At 41.7% G+C, this 15,811-nt stretch overlaps 1 pseudogene; it reads right to left on the bottom strand.

Moving 5' to 3' along the window:
- Positions 1-174: 174 nt before the first annotated feature.
- On the bottom strand, positions 175-12,815 carry LOC117414622 (ribitol-5-phosphate xylosyltransferase 1-like; annotated as a pseudogene).
- Positions 12,816-15,811: the final 2,996 nt, after the last annotated feature.

The raw sequence follows: 15,811 nt of genomic DNA, 5'->3' as shown, positions 1-15,811 counted from the left end.
AAAAAAACCCAACCACATTATTGAATCAACTGTTTTAAGTGATCAAAATGATGGTATGCAATCGGTCGTCAAAACATTTACTTTCTCAGTTAAAAGGCTTTTCTGAAAGATGTACATTTACAATTTGTTTGTATTTTTTATTTTGTTTTTAAAAGCTTTGCGTGGAGATGGCTTATAGCAAACCGCATAGCAACACTGTATTTGTAGCCTATTTAATCGTGTTTACATTTGCTTACTTTTAAAGCAAAAAATGTCCCCACATTCCAACAGAAATGGACAACATACTTGTCTCTGACAGTAGTGATGCAATGCTTGTCAAGCCCTTCTTGTCTCAAAACCTCCATTACAGTCACTCTGGAAGAGTTCTTGTAGACAGTCCCCAAGAAATTGTACAGATACTGTCTTCTTGAATTCAGCATCTCACTTCTGGGGGTTACAACTGGAAACCGTATGTACCTGTAATAAGGAGATGAAACAATCTCAACTGGTCATTATTCAGCATAACATAAACTAAACTCTCGTGATCCCAACTGTTTCTTGTTTAAACGACTCATTTTTATATTAATTGTACCGCTTAAAATCAGTTCATCAAAAAAAGGCTAGACTTCAAAAGCCACAGAAATAAACCATTTAGTTTTTAAACTTACGTTGCCACTCCAAGTGGCCACTGGTACACATCCTTTTCATTGACCCAGGGGCTATCATAGACCAAGAAAAGTAAGTTAACAAATCCTCCATGCTTTTTGAGGTATGGTTCAATCCAGTTGTTATTGCACTGCTCATTACCCAAGAGCACCACTGCCACGTGAAGAACTTGGTGTGCCTGCACTAGTGTTTGTACATGCTGCAACCACTGGGTGGCATAGGAGATCTTCTGTTACTCTCTTCCATTCAGCACCAGAAGGACACTATCTGTATCCAGAGGAATGTATCCTGGCACAACTGCAGGGCCTGTGTAAAAACTGTGAGATAAAACATGTTAGTATTAGCACCACACAGTGGAAATGCCATTTGTAAACAGGAAAGTTTACAGCAGTTTTAAACAAGTTTAATTGTTTAAAGTAGTGGAGTAGTGGTTAGGGCTCTGGACTCTTGACCGGAGGGTTGTGGGTTCAATCCCCAGTGGGGGACACTGCTGTTGTACCCTTGAGCAAGGTACTTTACCTAGATTGCTCCAGTAAAAACCCAACTGTAAAAATGGGTAATTGTATGTAAAATAATGTGATATCTGTATAGTGTGAAATAATGTATAATGTGATATCTTGTAACAATTGTAAGTCGCCCTGGATAAGGGCGTCTGCTAAGAAATAAATAATAATAAAAATAAAAACAACATGGTATGTCCCATGCGTGTAATGTTCCTATCTAGAAAAAGGTTGGGGATCACTGAATAGAGGATTAACCCTTAAAAAAATGTACCACAGTAAATTTCATTTTTCCACTGTAATCCCATGCTTTATTACACTTTTCTATAAGCGAAGCGGCCCAGTGTCCGTTAGACCACATCACAAAACATCCACAAGATTCAGCACACTCTCTGCTTGAGAACAGTGGCAGGGGTGTTCACATCAGGATTTAGAGTGGGCTTGGTAAGTTAAAGTTACTATGAATTTTCTAAATGCTTTTCCAGCTGTAAAATAGTATCTGATTGATGACATTAGCCCCTCCTTTGTCTACACTATGTTTATGTGGGAGAAACTTTTAAATAAACTGATGAGGTGCGCATGAGAAGAACATCTTGTAACAAAAAACTAACCAGCCAAGCTGAGTTTGTCCTGTTTCAATAGGATAATCAAAACACTACACCATGCCATTTCAGAGTAAGAGCTTTAGTAATACAGATATTTATATTTCAAGTAGAATACACTTAAATGTGCTGTTCCAAATATATATATATATATATATATATATATATATATATATATATATATATATATATATATTAACTCTTGACACTTTGTTACATTTTTCACTATGGATTTCACTGAATAAATAAAGCTTCAGTGGTTAATGGAAATTTGAACTTAAACAGAACAATATATCATTATACAGTGTTTGTAAATGTTCTTTACATATGTTTAAACAGGATACAGGTTCAAGCTGTCTGTTGGTGCAGTCTGGTTAAACCTTATCTCTATTAAAACTTAGTTCTACTATTCAGTCAGCTCTTTAGTTGTATTAAATGTTACAGTCTTTCTTTTTTTTCTATTATACTGTACATCACCCCTGAGGAAAACAACTCAGCTGGAAGAATACAATAATATTAAACCAGATTTTCTATGGGATTTCTGTATGTTATAGAACACTGCTCCCTTACAGTTGCATATCCATATGTATATAGAAAAAAGATGAATGCATACATCTGAAAGAATGGGCATAACATTGTAATATTATATTGGTGTGCCACAGGTTCCACTATGCAGTTATTTTACAATATATAACCAAAAGCTTTTCAGTGTAAAGCAAGAATGATTCCAAGAAAATCAGAAACTGACATCCGAGACAACTGCTAGGGTCAAACAAGTGGAAAAAGGTAATGGAAACATTCAGCTGCTTTTATAGCTTGTAAAACCATTATTAAAACCTGGCTTATTGCAGTGATACATTGTAGAACATAGGTTTCCTGTAACTTCTTAGAATTGATTCACAGAATGGAACATTTGCCTGGAGAGCTTTAGAATCTTTTAAATCATTTGTATAACCTGGAATTCTTCTAGGGAGCGCTCATAAAATTTTATAAGCAGCTGTGGACGTCTGGCTGTCTTTTGAATAATACATTCAAAGAGCATTGTCCTCAGTAAAAGACAGCATATTGTGGAGCTCAATGAGCCATCTATGGCTCAAGAGTCATCCGTTGACAGCGCTGGTATAAAAATAACTGCTTCTGGTTTATTCCACCAGAAATATGTAGATTGCCTCTATACACATCCACTGCAGATAGTAGGAGCCACTATAGCTACTTACAACTTATCCCAAACCTCAGTTTGTAACTTCAACCCCAGTTTAAACATTGTCCCGAGACAACACATTCAGTGTAGCTGAAATCTGCTATTTCAATTGATTTGTGAATTACTGCTTATTAGTGATACAGACCAATCGCCATACAGACAAACAACTGAAAACTAATGACACTGATTCACATAGAAAACAGGATGGCCTAGCCTGTCCCAAACCCAACAGATGTCATGCTGTGGTAAAACATCTGCAGTCCCACTTGCAATTGTGTTCTAGCTACATGTGTTTAATGTATGGCCTCTTAAAACCACAACACGCTGGTTGTTTAAGGAAGTGAAGGAAGACCTGTCCCAAGAATTGTAACCAGGAGGCCTATTTGTTCTGAGTAGGGTTGTATAAACAGACAGTTTTGTACTAGAATAGGATAACATAATACACTTCCTAGTATCAGGTTGAACTGAATGGTTAAGAACAAATTGACACAGTTCAGGGATTGTATAACAAGGGTTTGTATCACAATTTAGTACAGGCTTTGTCAAAGTAATACATTTTCCAAGGAAATATACTTCAGTTCCAGCAGATTGTCCATCCAGATATATATATATATATATATATATATATATATATATATATATATATATATATATATATATATATATATATATATATCTGGATACAGGACACTGCTCTGCCAATGTGTTCCACGTAATCCTGTCATTACTCAATAACTAAAAAAATACTTAGTAAGTGAAATACAATTATTACTTCAGACAAACAGGTAAATAAATAAACAACTTTAAAAAGTTGTAGTTTAATAGTTATAATGGCATTGCTGTGGCATATTGGTAATAAGGGAACTCCCTCATTCAAATCATGCATTATTGACTCAGGAGTTACATTATTACCTTGTAACACACCACAGCAATGCCTTATTACATTATTACCTTGTAACACACCACAGCAATCCCTTAATGAGATCCAATTATCCTTCAATATCTTTAGTACCATTGCTTATTAGTAAGCCTAAATATAAAATAACAAATACATCTAATTTTTGTTTGAAACTTCTCAAAATGTCCAAAGACTATGGTCAAATGTGTGGTAAACTATATTATTCTTCAGTGAAAAAAGCACTCCCTTAGTCAATGACCACCACTGTTTTAAACACCGAAAAACCAATGATGCCTTTCAAAAAAGTTCACTGAGGACTGGAATAAAATAAGGGTCTTGCTGTATAAATGACAACCCTTTACCATAAAAATAACTACGTTGAATAGAAAAGTCAGATGAGCAACTGTAATAAAACGGTAACTCTGAGTAATTAAAGCAATTGAACTTGAATTAAGCGTGTTGTCTCCTTCCTTTCTACTGCCTATGAAACGCTACAATACCGTGAACATAAGAATTGATAAATATTACATTTAAAAACATCTGAAGTGCATTGTGAATTGCAATAATAAAGCTTTAGTTTTAAATAGTACATTAAACATTTTTATATAACATTTTTATAGAAATGACTTTCTCGCTGTGGTATATTAGACTTCTCGGAGAAGGCTGTTGAGTTTGTGAACGTCGTATTTATTTACATTGTTGTTGGATTTGTTAGAATCCGTTGAATTGATAGTATATTATCCAGGAGGTCGAGATTCGGGTTTGTCCGTCATTTTGCTTAGTTGTGTTAAGAGAGGTAGGACGTTCAGCGTGATGATGTAATTTGAAGTTGTTTGTATAAAAAACCATTGACCGTAAGCAGGGTCACGGGGGCAGTAGCTGCAGAACGAAGGCTCGAACAGCATAGCTTTCACAGGGAGCGCACATAGGGTCATGCTTCATTCACCCTTAACACCCCTACCACGTGACCATAAACAGGGTGTGGGAGGGGGAGAACACTGAACATAGTGATTACCCTGTGAGAATTAATTGGTGATCCACGGCCAATACCCTATGAACCTTAGGTTTAGGGTTTGGTTATTGTTATGAAATGAACTTAGTTTTAGTACCTAAATTCATCACCCTTATCATGTGATTGGGCTGTAACATATAATGATGACTATTACTATTACTACCCTGTGTGAGCTGCCTGTGAGATCTACGCTGTGCAAGTCTGCGTTCTGCAGCAATACCCCTCTCACAATAGTTGGATCTATTTTTGGTCATGTGATGAGTTTTAACCATCTGTTTCCATGATATATACCACTTCTGGGGTGGTGATAAGCATTAACCACCCCAGAAGTGGTATATATCATTGGAACCGCACGGTTGTCAGACACCCTTGTGTCCAAGTTGTGCCAGATTAAGTTGGAGATCAAACCAGACTTTATGCACCAATCTGACTGCGGTGTCAGGGGACAGTGCCTCAGTTTCCCGCAGATGCTTCAGATCCAGGCTGGTAATTCGGGGGGTGGAGCCTGGCCTTGTCTTTACCTACTTTTCTAAAGGTTTTCATGACTGACAGGAATACATTCTTGTTGGTTTTAAACTTGCTGTCAGCAGTTTAAACTTCTACTGTTAAAATATATATCTAGTCCAGCTCAGTGTTATAAACCTGGAGACTGAATACTGGTCCCCAGCTGATTTTTACTTATTTCCTTAAAATGAGTGTCCATATTTTTTTCTGTAAACCAGTCTTTAAGTACATTAACAACCCATGCTGTAGTTTTTCAATATTTATTTTCTTCTATTTCATTTAGATATTCCTCATCTACTGTTATGTGTCTACTCTTGACAGTTGCTGGTGCACTTATTTTATTTGTATTTTTTTTTCTGGTGGACTTCTGTCTTCGCTCGGAAGTTGGTGTTGTACCACTGGAGTTTCATCCCCAAATATATTAAAGGAAATAGGTGGAATGTCTCTCACTGTTGGCAGTGGTTTTGTAACTAATAACAAATAAAATGGCAGTTTGTCATGGAATTTAGAATGCAGTGGTGCGTAGTGATTTATTCAGTGTGAAGCGGCTCATTAGTATGCAAGCCATGGTATACGCTATATAATGATTTCCATTACACGAGAGTAGATGTTAAAACTTCATGCTGATTTGAACTCGGCTCTCACCAAGATAAGCACCAACTAAGACGTAGCTTTACAGTAAACTAATGTGATCCATATGTGTCTCCCTCCATTTACGTTTCCTTCCATATGATGATGTAGATATCCTTCTGTCTGGTGTTAAAGGCTGAAGTGTAATGCTGGCTCCAGGGATCAGCTTATTTTGCCTCCCTGGCGCATCAGCACACACAACGGCTGCGATGCTGGCTCCGGGGATCAACCAAAGTGCGGCCTCCCCAGCGCATCAGCATGACAACCGTCTGGATTGAGCTAAGTAGGGTACATCTCTGGGGTTTTCAAGTGGGCACCTTCCATCCTCAGTGTTTCGTCGACTAGCCCACGACACCTCAAGAGGGCTCGACGGTGATTCTGGCGTCCCAGCATCACCCCCCTCCGTCCCCCACTCAACTCAGCCCAGCTTACTTACCTGTCCCCAGCCAGAATCTTTCCGTCTCAACCACAGCCAGTTGCTGCTCCTCTCTGCTGCTTCAGATAAGTTCTTCACTGTGCGACGCAACTCTTGGCCACTGAATCCGACGTCTCTGAGAAACCGGGTTGTAGAGTGTGCCACAAATCCTCGACAACCCACTTCCACTGGGTAAACCCGAACTCTCCATCCTCGCTGTTCCGCTTCAGTGGCTAGTTGAGCATACCGCAGTTTCTTCCTCTCATACGCCTCATCTACAGCATCCTCCCATGGCACTGTTAACTCTACCAGGTGAACAAGGCGTGCTGATCCAGACCACAAGACAATATCTGGTCGAAGGTTAGTGGTGGCAATCTCAGGTGGAAAAATAAGCCGTTGACCAACATCTGCCAGCATATTCCAGTCTCTAGCAGCTTCCAGTTGTCCTGGGCGAGGATTGGTTTTAACACCTTTTCTTGGTGGTTGCTCTCCTGGGCGGAGGAATGTTGTCTTTTGTGTGTAATGTTTTGATGGAACAGGTGGCAACTTATTGGTCATGTTACGCTTGTCTTCCAATGCTAAGGCCAAACATCGCAGCACCTGGTCATGGCGCCAAGTAAACCGTCCTTGGCTAAGAGCCACCTTACAACCTGTCAAAATGTGCCTTAATGTTGCAGGTGATGAACACAAAGGACATGAGGGATCCTCTCCTACCCAGAGGTTTAGGTTCTGTGGTGATGGGAGAACATCATATGTTGACCTGATGAGGAAACTGATCCTGCTCTGTTCCATTGACCATAGGTCTTGCCAGCCAATCTTGCGTTGTTCCACACTCTCCCATCTCATCCATTCTCCCTGCTTGGCCTGGGAAATGGCCTTTATACACCTCATCCTCTCCTCCTGCTTTTGCACCTCGTTGACTACCAGCTTCCTCCTTTGAGCTGGGGCCGCCTTGTGCCATGTAGGAGGAGTTGAACTGAAACCAAGACCCCCTCTTCCATGCTGAACTTGCCCCATGATAACACCAATTCGAAGGGCAGCCTTTGCATCTTCCACAGCTTTCTTTGCCGCCCACTTTCTTCCAGTTTTCAACACAGGTGCTGCCTCCCTTACGCATTTATCGCGTGACTCTACTAATGTCATTTCCAGTCTGACCTTGGCGCACTTAAACTCCTCGGTTAGAGCAGAGACTGGTAGCTGCAGTATTCCTTTACCATAAAGTCCCACTCTGCTGAGGCAGCGTGGAACTCCCAACCATTTCCTGATGTATGAACTGATTAAAGCTTCCAGCTTCTCTACTGTTGTCAAAGAAACCTCGTACACAGTCAGTGGCCACAGCAACCTCGGCAGTAGACCAAACTGAAAGCACCAGAGTTTTAGTTTACCTGTTAGAGCGCAGCTGTCTATGCTCTTCAACCCTTCCACTGCTTGTTGTCTAACTTCTCCCACACGAACTGTGTCCTTTAGATCCCCGTCGTACCATCTCCCAAGACTCTTCACTGGCTTCTCAGACACTGTTGGTATTGCCTCACCATTAATGAAGAATGTTTTATCTACTACTTTGCCTTTAATTATAGAGATGCTCCTTGATTTAGTGGGCTTGAATTGCATTCGTGCCCATTCAATGTTATTGGTTAATTTGCCCAATAATCGATTAGTGCAGGCTACTGTTGTAGTCATGGTTGTCATGTCATCCATGTATGCTCGAATTGGTGGTAGTCGCATTCCAGAAGCCAAGCGCTCTCCTCCTACTACCCATTTTGATGCCCTAATGATTACTTCCATTGCCATGGTAAAAGCCAGTGGAGAAATGGTGCATCCTGCCATTATTCCAACCTCTAGGCATTGCCATGTAGTGCTGAATTCTGAAGTTGAAAAACTGAATTGCAAATCTCCAAAATAGGCTTTCACTAAATTTGTTATTGTCATCGGTACACTGAAAAAATCAAATGCTGCCCAAAGTAGTTCATGTGGCACTGAACCATACGCATTAGCCAAATCCAGGAATGTCACATGGAGCTCCTTCCTCTCCTTTTTAGCTGATTGAATTTGTTGCCAGATCACATTGATGTGTTCTAAGCAACCTGGGAAACCTGGAATGCCCGCTTTTTGTATTGAAGTGTCAATGAAGCAGTTCTTTAATAGGTAAGCTGACAATCTCTGAGCAATAATGCTGAAGAAAATCTTGCCTTCTACGTTTAATAGGGAAATGGGACGAAACTGACTGATGCTTGTAGAATCTTTTTCTTTAGGTATAAAGACTCCACCTGCTCGGCGCCATGCTCTTGGTACAACCTGTTTTTCCCATGCCACTTTCATCAATTTCCACAGAATTCGTAGAACTCCTGAAGCACTCTTGTACACTCTGTACGGAACTCCATTAGGCCCTGGAGATGATGAAGCCCTTGCTTTTTTCACAGCTTGCTCTATTTCTTTCCACTTAGGTGCACAGTCCTCCATTTGGTATTCTGGTGGATTGATAGGTGGGATGTCTGACGGAACTGACATAGGCTCCTGCCTTTTTGAATCTGTATGTGTTTCCTCCAAATATCTCTCCAGCTCAACCTTAGATGCTTTTAGTGTGCCATTCTTCTCACTGGTGAATAACTTCTTTACAAATTTGAATGGGTCTTTATAAAAGTTCGCTCTCGCACGCTCCTTCTTTTTATAGCGTTTCCGTAGGCGCTCAGCTCTGCGCAATGTTGCAAGCTTATCTTTTATGACCCTTTGTAAGAGATTGAGTCCCTCCTTCTGACTTTGTTCTGCTCTTCTCCATTGGTTCCTCAGCTGTCTCCTTTCTCTAACTAAGCGTTCAATCTCCTGCTGCCGTCTAGACTTTCCAGGAATAGTTTGTACTTTTTCCTTCCTTTTTTCAACTCCAAACCTCTCACTTCCATATGCGTAGATGATGTCCCCAAATTTATCCAGCTTCTTTTCAACTGTTCCACTTAATCTTTCCAATGCAACGCAGAGATCTGTGTTTACTGTGTCCCATGCAGTTTTCTCACAAGCTCTTGGCCATTTAACTCCAGGCTTGTGCCCGTTGAGGTTCTTTTCTCTCTTATGCTGGTTTGTCTGACCGGGTTCACAAGGATCATTAGGTTCATCACTAACTGTGTCCATGCAAGTCCTCCTCACATCTATGACAGGGGTGCTGATATCCTGCGAACTGTGGTTTGCTTCCTGTCGCTGGATTTCATTCGACTGACTTGACTGACTTCGTAAGAAGTACTGATCAATGCGAGGCCCTTGTCCCTTCTCCCTCAAGCATTTCATTCTCCCTTGATGAATCTTCAAACCCCTGACCGTTGTCACCTTGCTCCAGCCGCAGACACAAACCTGGAGTTCCATGTCTTTGTTAACTGCAGATCTTGAACTAGTCTTTTGTGAAGTACTCTCCATACTCATATCCGTTTCCGTTCCTAAGTCGTTAACCGTGTTGTCCAACGTTGAGTCATCTTCCGCCCCCGCTCTCGCAGACTCTAGGGGTATTTTTCTCTTTAATTTCTTAGAAGCCTTGGGCGGGTGTCTCCAGCATCCTGTAAACACAGAGCTGGATACTGCCGACAAGGGTAGCTAACCCTTACCAGCCCCAGTGGGGTCTCTTTCCTCCTGTCAGCTGTCTCTCCAGGCTGTCACAAGGTCTTTCCCTTGTTGCCAGCTGCACTATTCACAGCAGTCACTGGACGTATCCAGATCTTCATGATTTCCATTACACGAGAGTAGATGTTAAAACTTCATGCTGATTTGAACTCGGCTCTCACCAAGATAAGCACCAACTAAGACGTAGCTTTACAGTAAACTAATGTGATCCATATGTGTCTCCCTCCATTTACGTTTCCTTCCATATGATGATGTAGATATCCTTCTGTCTGGTGTTAAAGGCTGAAGTGTAATGCTGGCTCCAGGGATCAGCTTATTTTGCCTCCCTGGCGCATCAGCACACACAACGGCTGCGATGCTGGCTCCGGGGATCAACCAAAGTGCGGCCTCCCCAGCGCATCAGCATGACAACCGTCTGGATTGAGCTAAGTAGGGTACATCTCTGGGGTTTTCAAGTGGGCACCTTCCATCCTCAGTGTTTCGTCGACTAGCCCACGACACCTCAAGAGGGCTCGACGGTGATTCTGGCGTCCCAGCATCACCCCCCTCCGTCCCCCACTCAACTCAGCCCAGCTTACTTACCTGTCCCCAGCCAGAATCTTTCCGTCTCAACCACAGCCAGTTGCTGCTCCTCTCTGCTGCTTCAGATAAGTTCTTCACTGTGCGACGCAACTCTTGGCCACTGAATCCGACGTCTCTGAGAAACCGGGTTGTAGAGTGTGCCACAAATCCTCGACAACCCACTTCCACTGGGTAAACCCGAACTCTCCATCCTCGCTGTTCCGCTTCAGTGGCTAGTTGAGCATACCGCAGTTTCTTCCTCTCATACGCCTCATCTACAGCATCCTCCCATGGCACTGTTAACTCTATATATACGCACGGTCATGTGATGCTGTTTAACCAATCAGAGGTTGTTATTTTTCCAAGACGTGTTTATATTTCTGATATATCACATTGGAAATGTGAAAAATGCCAAAGTTATCAAAAGTGCCCAGCAATTTAAGTAGAGATATCAAAAACACAAGCCAAGTTTCAAGAAACCATTGGGGCAACCGTGGTCAGCACCAAGCAAATAGGCACAATTGTCAAAGCGGCAGCGGCCAAGGTTGCCCCAATTGTTTCTACTAACTTGGCTTGTGTTTTTCATGCGTTTGATCCACGTTTATTGTGCCTGAAAAACACAAGCTAAGTTAGAAGAGACAGTTGGGGCAACCTTGGCCCCCGCCGCCTTGACAGTATACCAGACTTTTTTTTTATTTATATAAAGAAAGATTTTTTTTGCAAGCAAATGTTCCATTTTAAAACAGAAATAAATAATTTAATAAGTGCATTCCCTAGTATATTTCCATGTTGACAAAACAAGTTAATTGTCATTAAAATCTTATGTCCTGTAACATACATATGTGTGGATGAAAGTGCCTGGGGTCTTCACATTTTATAATTATATATATATATATATATATATATATATATATATATATATATATATATATATATATAATTGGGCTATTTTCAATATTAATCAGGCCCTATTCACAAAGGTTTAACATTTTTCTGTGTCTATTTTTATGAATAAAATAAGTTTAATATTCATGAGACTGTTCTAGTCTGTTGCTTGAGAATATAGTGAATATCAAACTATATTTCTCAACAAAAATCTTAAAATTCTCTAGCATTGTAAACAGGGTCCATTATTTCATGTTTTTAGACCATTTTCACAAGCGGTTCAAGACATTAACATACTGTTACCAAAATAATCTTTCTAAACCCTGGATATTGACCTACCATAGTCCCTTGTATAAGTTTGGTAAATTTTGGTTTGGTTAGTTTGTAGTTTACAGAGCTTGACCTAATTTTATTTTGTACTATGTTTACCATACTTAAACCTGGGAAACTGAATTACGAACTAAATTGATTTCTTTAACCATGGAATAAATGGAGACAAAGGCTTTGTATCCCACTATGTTATATAAACTTCACAATGGCTCCTGTCTTAAACAGAGTAAATGAGATCACTGGTACTTTGTTGGTACTACAAATGTAAACAATGGCAGCGTTTACATGCACAAGTCATGACAGTTTTCCTCATGACGTGTTTTCCGTACTTTTCAGGAAATGCGTTGCTTTGCAGTTTTGATTTAGGCCATACCAATGCAGATTACTCAATTCATAGTCATTTAGGGGAGCGGATATTTAAATGTCTGTGTCTGCTTACTAAGTAGGAAAAGAATGACTCTGAATATCGTGAGGAGCGATTCATGCGTTGCCATGAAGATGAAAATATTTAACAAGAGAAAATGTTCATTTAAATACGGCGTTTCAGCTGTGCCGATGTTTGATATGATGTGCTTGAATAAAACTTTTGAGTTGTATGCGATAGTTTGTCTTTCATTTTAATATTGATGATGTTTAAAATGCACCGTGATAATGACTGCCGTCAGTGGTTGTAGGTATGAGTATAACCGCGGTGGTTCTAGTGTTAAAGTAGTCCATAAATGTACATTTTGTGTGTGTGAGATTAAGTCAGAAGACCTGGATCTTGACTGCAGAAACCTTGTGAGCCACAAGCACGATTCCTGCTCCGGTTTAAATGGGTTTTTACAGCTATTTTTATAATGAGAAAGCGATTGACCCTTCCCTTAAAGTCGCGCTGCCAAAAGGACATCCTTTTGCTGTTTCACGATGTATTCGCATGACAACGTCACATTGTCATGACTGTACAGTCGATTTTCACGTGCATGTAAACCCAGCCTATGTCAACTATTCAAATCTATTATCATACCTGTGATTCACTTTGGGTGCCATATTGTCATGCATTTTACAATGCTTTTATCATATAAGGGGATATATAATAATAATAATAATAATAATAATAATAATAATAATAAATGATGAGCCTGTTGGGTTGTAAAAGTAATTACTTCTAATGTGCTGAAACCAATCATTTCTGTGTTAAAAAATAAATAAAATAAAAAGTTAAAATGAGTCAGGAAGACTCAAGGTGACTTTATTGACTCTCAAGTTGGTACAGTATATGATTAAAGCACAACTATCATTGGATTACAACACACGTTTTTTTTTTATTTTATTATTTATGTCTTCAAATATTGTTCCTTAATCCATACTGACTGTCTTAAATTCCTATAAATCACTGCCTGGTAAATATAAATAATGACCAAATTACAAACTCCAGGAGAAGCTATCTACAGTCTCATTCCTAATGGGTTTCTGTAACCTGTTGCACTGCTGGTGGCAAAGAGCCAAGAGAGAGATGAAGTCGTTCAAGCACCAAGTCCGTGGCCGATATGGGATTTGAAATTAGGGCTCTTATGATTTCCTATTCTCAGCCGAACTGCTCAGCCAGCAGAAAAATCCCAGTGAATAAAGCAATGACTCTCATGCGTAATTATTCTACAAGAGGATAAATGACTCTTTCATGCATCTTTTAATAAGCATGGTGATATACTTACTTATGTCATACTTTAGAGTTGCATATATTATTATTATTATTATTATTATTATTAATTAATTTATTTATTTCTTAGCAGACGCCCTTATCCAGGGCAACGTACAGTCGTAAACAAAAATAAATTTCAAGAATCACAGTACAAGTAATAATACAATTAAGAGCAAGATAAATACAATGACTTTGGTTCTAGCAAGTACAAGTATATGACATATATATATATTGTAAAAGATTTGCCCTCACTCGGGTTCGTTGCCCCTTTAAAAATAGACCCGGCACACAGAAATGGATTTTAAGCGCTGGTGCGCTATTTTTAATCAACACAAAAATCAAACAAAACACACAAAATAAACACCTAGCTCGGTACGAGCACTAACTAACACACAGGAACACCCTGGCTAACACGGGACAGCTACACTGTTTCCCCGTCCTTACAAAACACACTGGTTTTATACAGCACTTACTTTTTCACCCATGACTGCCAGGAAGCAGAGCACACCTTTCTGCCTCCTTCTCCTCAGCAGCCTTGAGCAGACTAGCTGCCTCTCTTAAATACCCTGCACCTGGTTTTAATTTAACAATAGCTACCAGGTGCAGGGGATAATTAATAATAAAACAATTAACAAATCAATGAAACAATAAACCAAAACAATTAAACTAAACAAATGTGCATTCCACACATGTTTTCCACTCATGGAGGCTTTAACCCCCTCCCTGCTGTGTTACACTTCCCCCCCCTTGTCTTTTCAAGACACCGGCCACTCGACGGCCACCTCCCTCCACCCTTAAAAGACCACCCACCCTCAAGTCCAGCAATGTCAATTGTCGCCCTCTTCCACGGGCGGGCTTGAGGGTGGGTTGGTCCCTCCGGCGTTTCCAGGGATGGACCTAGGACCGACGAGGAGGGACCCAGACGGCTTGTCCAGGGCGACCACAGCGCAGGCCGGTGACCGGGAGCCAGGACTGGCAGGCAGAGGCGCGTGGCTGTGGACCGGCGCAGCGACGTCTTGAATCTCAGGGGGAGCGGAGCAGTAGGTAGGCGGAATGGAGCAATCAGCAGGGGGAGCGCCAGCGACGTCTGCCTTTTGCGCAGTGACGTCTTCATCCTGCGCAGCGACGTCTGGGATTCCAGGGGGAGTGAAGCAAGGGACCAGGCAGGCGACTGTGCCTGGCTGTACTGCGACCTGGGAGCCAGGTCAAGCGGAGGGAGGTCTGGGCATTCCGGCCTGGTGTCCACGCTGCCGGGACAAGGGACCTCCCTCGGCAACGCCGGACTGGCTTGCAGGGGAGGCGGCACATCCTCCCCCTTGACTTCCACCGGTGACTCTGGCAACAGTGGCTCCTCCCCTCTGGGCTCTGAAAGCGGCGGCTCCTCCCCTCTGGGCTCTGGAAGCGGCGGCTCCTCCCCTCTGGGCTCTGGAAGCGGCGGCTCCTCCCCTCTGGGCTCTGGAAGCGGCGGCTCCTCCCCTCTGGGCTCTGGAAGCGGCGGCTCCTCCCCTCTGGGCTCTGGAAGCGGCGGCTCCTCCCCTCTGGGCTCTGGAAGCGGCGGCTCCTCCCCTCTGGGCTCTGGAAGCGGCGGCTCCTCCCCTCTGGGCTCTGGAAGCGTCGGCTCCTCCCCTCTGGGCTCTGGAGACTGCGGAGCTACGCTAGCCTGCTCCCATTCCAAGAGTAACCGCTCCAATTCGGTTGGCTCCCGCTCCTGTCTCTTCTGCGGTGCCAACCCCATCTCTCTCTCCCATCTCTCCAGCTGCTCCTTCTGAGCAGCGGCATTTCTATTAATCTGCTCGATCAGGTACCATAAATCCATCTTTCTGGGTCGTAGGGGCGCCCACACTTTCTGCCACCAAATGTAAATGATCTTCACCCACTCGGGTTCGTTGCCCCTTTAAAAATAGACCCAACACGACAGAAATGGATTTTAAGCGCTGGTGCGCTATTTTTAATCAACACAAAAATCAAACAAAACATACAAAATAAACACCTAGCTCGGTACGAGCACTAACTAACACACAGGAACACCCTGGCTAACACGGGACAGCTACACTGTTTCCCCGTCCTTACAAAACACACTGGTTTTATACAGCACTTACTTTTTCACCCATGACTGCCAGGAAGCAGAGCACACCTTTCTGCCTCCTTCTCCTCAGCAGCCTTGAGCAGACTAGCTGCCTCTCTTAAATACCCTGCACCTGGTTTTAATTTAACAATAGCTACCAGGTGCAGGGGATAATTAATAATAAAACAATTAACAAATCAATGAAACAATAAACCAAAACAATTAAACTAAACAAATGTGCATTCCACACATGTTTTCCACTCATGGAGGCTTTAACCC

Source organism: Acipenser ruthenus, chromosome 7 (assembly GCF_902713425.1).
Source record: "Acipenser ruthenus chromosome 7, fAciRut3.2 maternal haplotype, whole genome shotgun sequence".
NCBI classification, from domain to species: domain Eukaryota; kingdom Metazoa; phylum Chordata; class Actinopteri; order Acipenseriformes; family Acipenseridae; genus Acipenser; species Acipenser ruthenus.
Note: the sequence above shows the minus strand (reverse complement) of the source record. Positions and strands in the feature narration are given on the sequence as shown.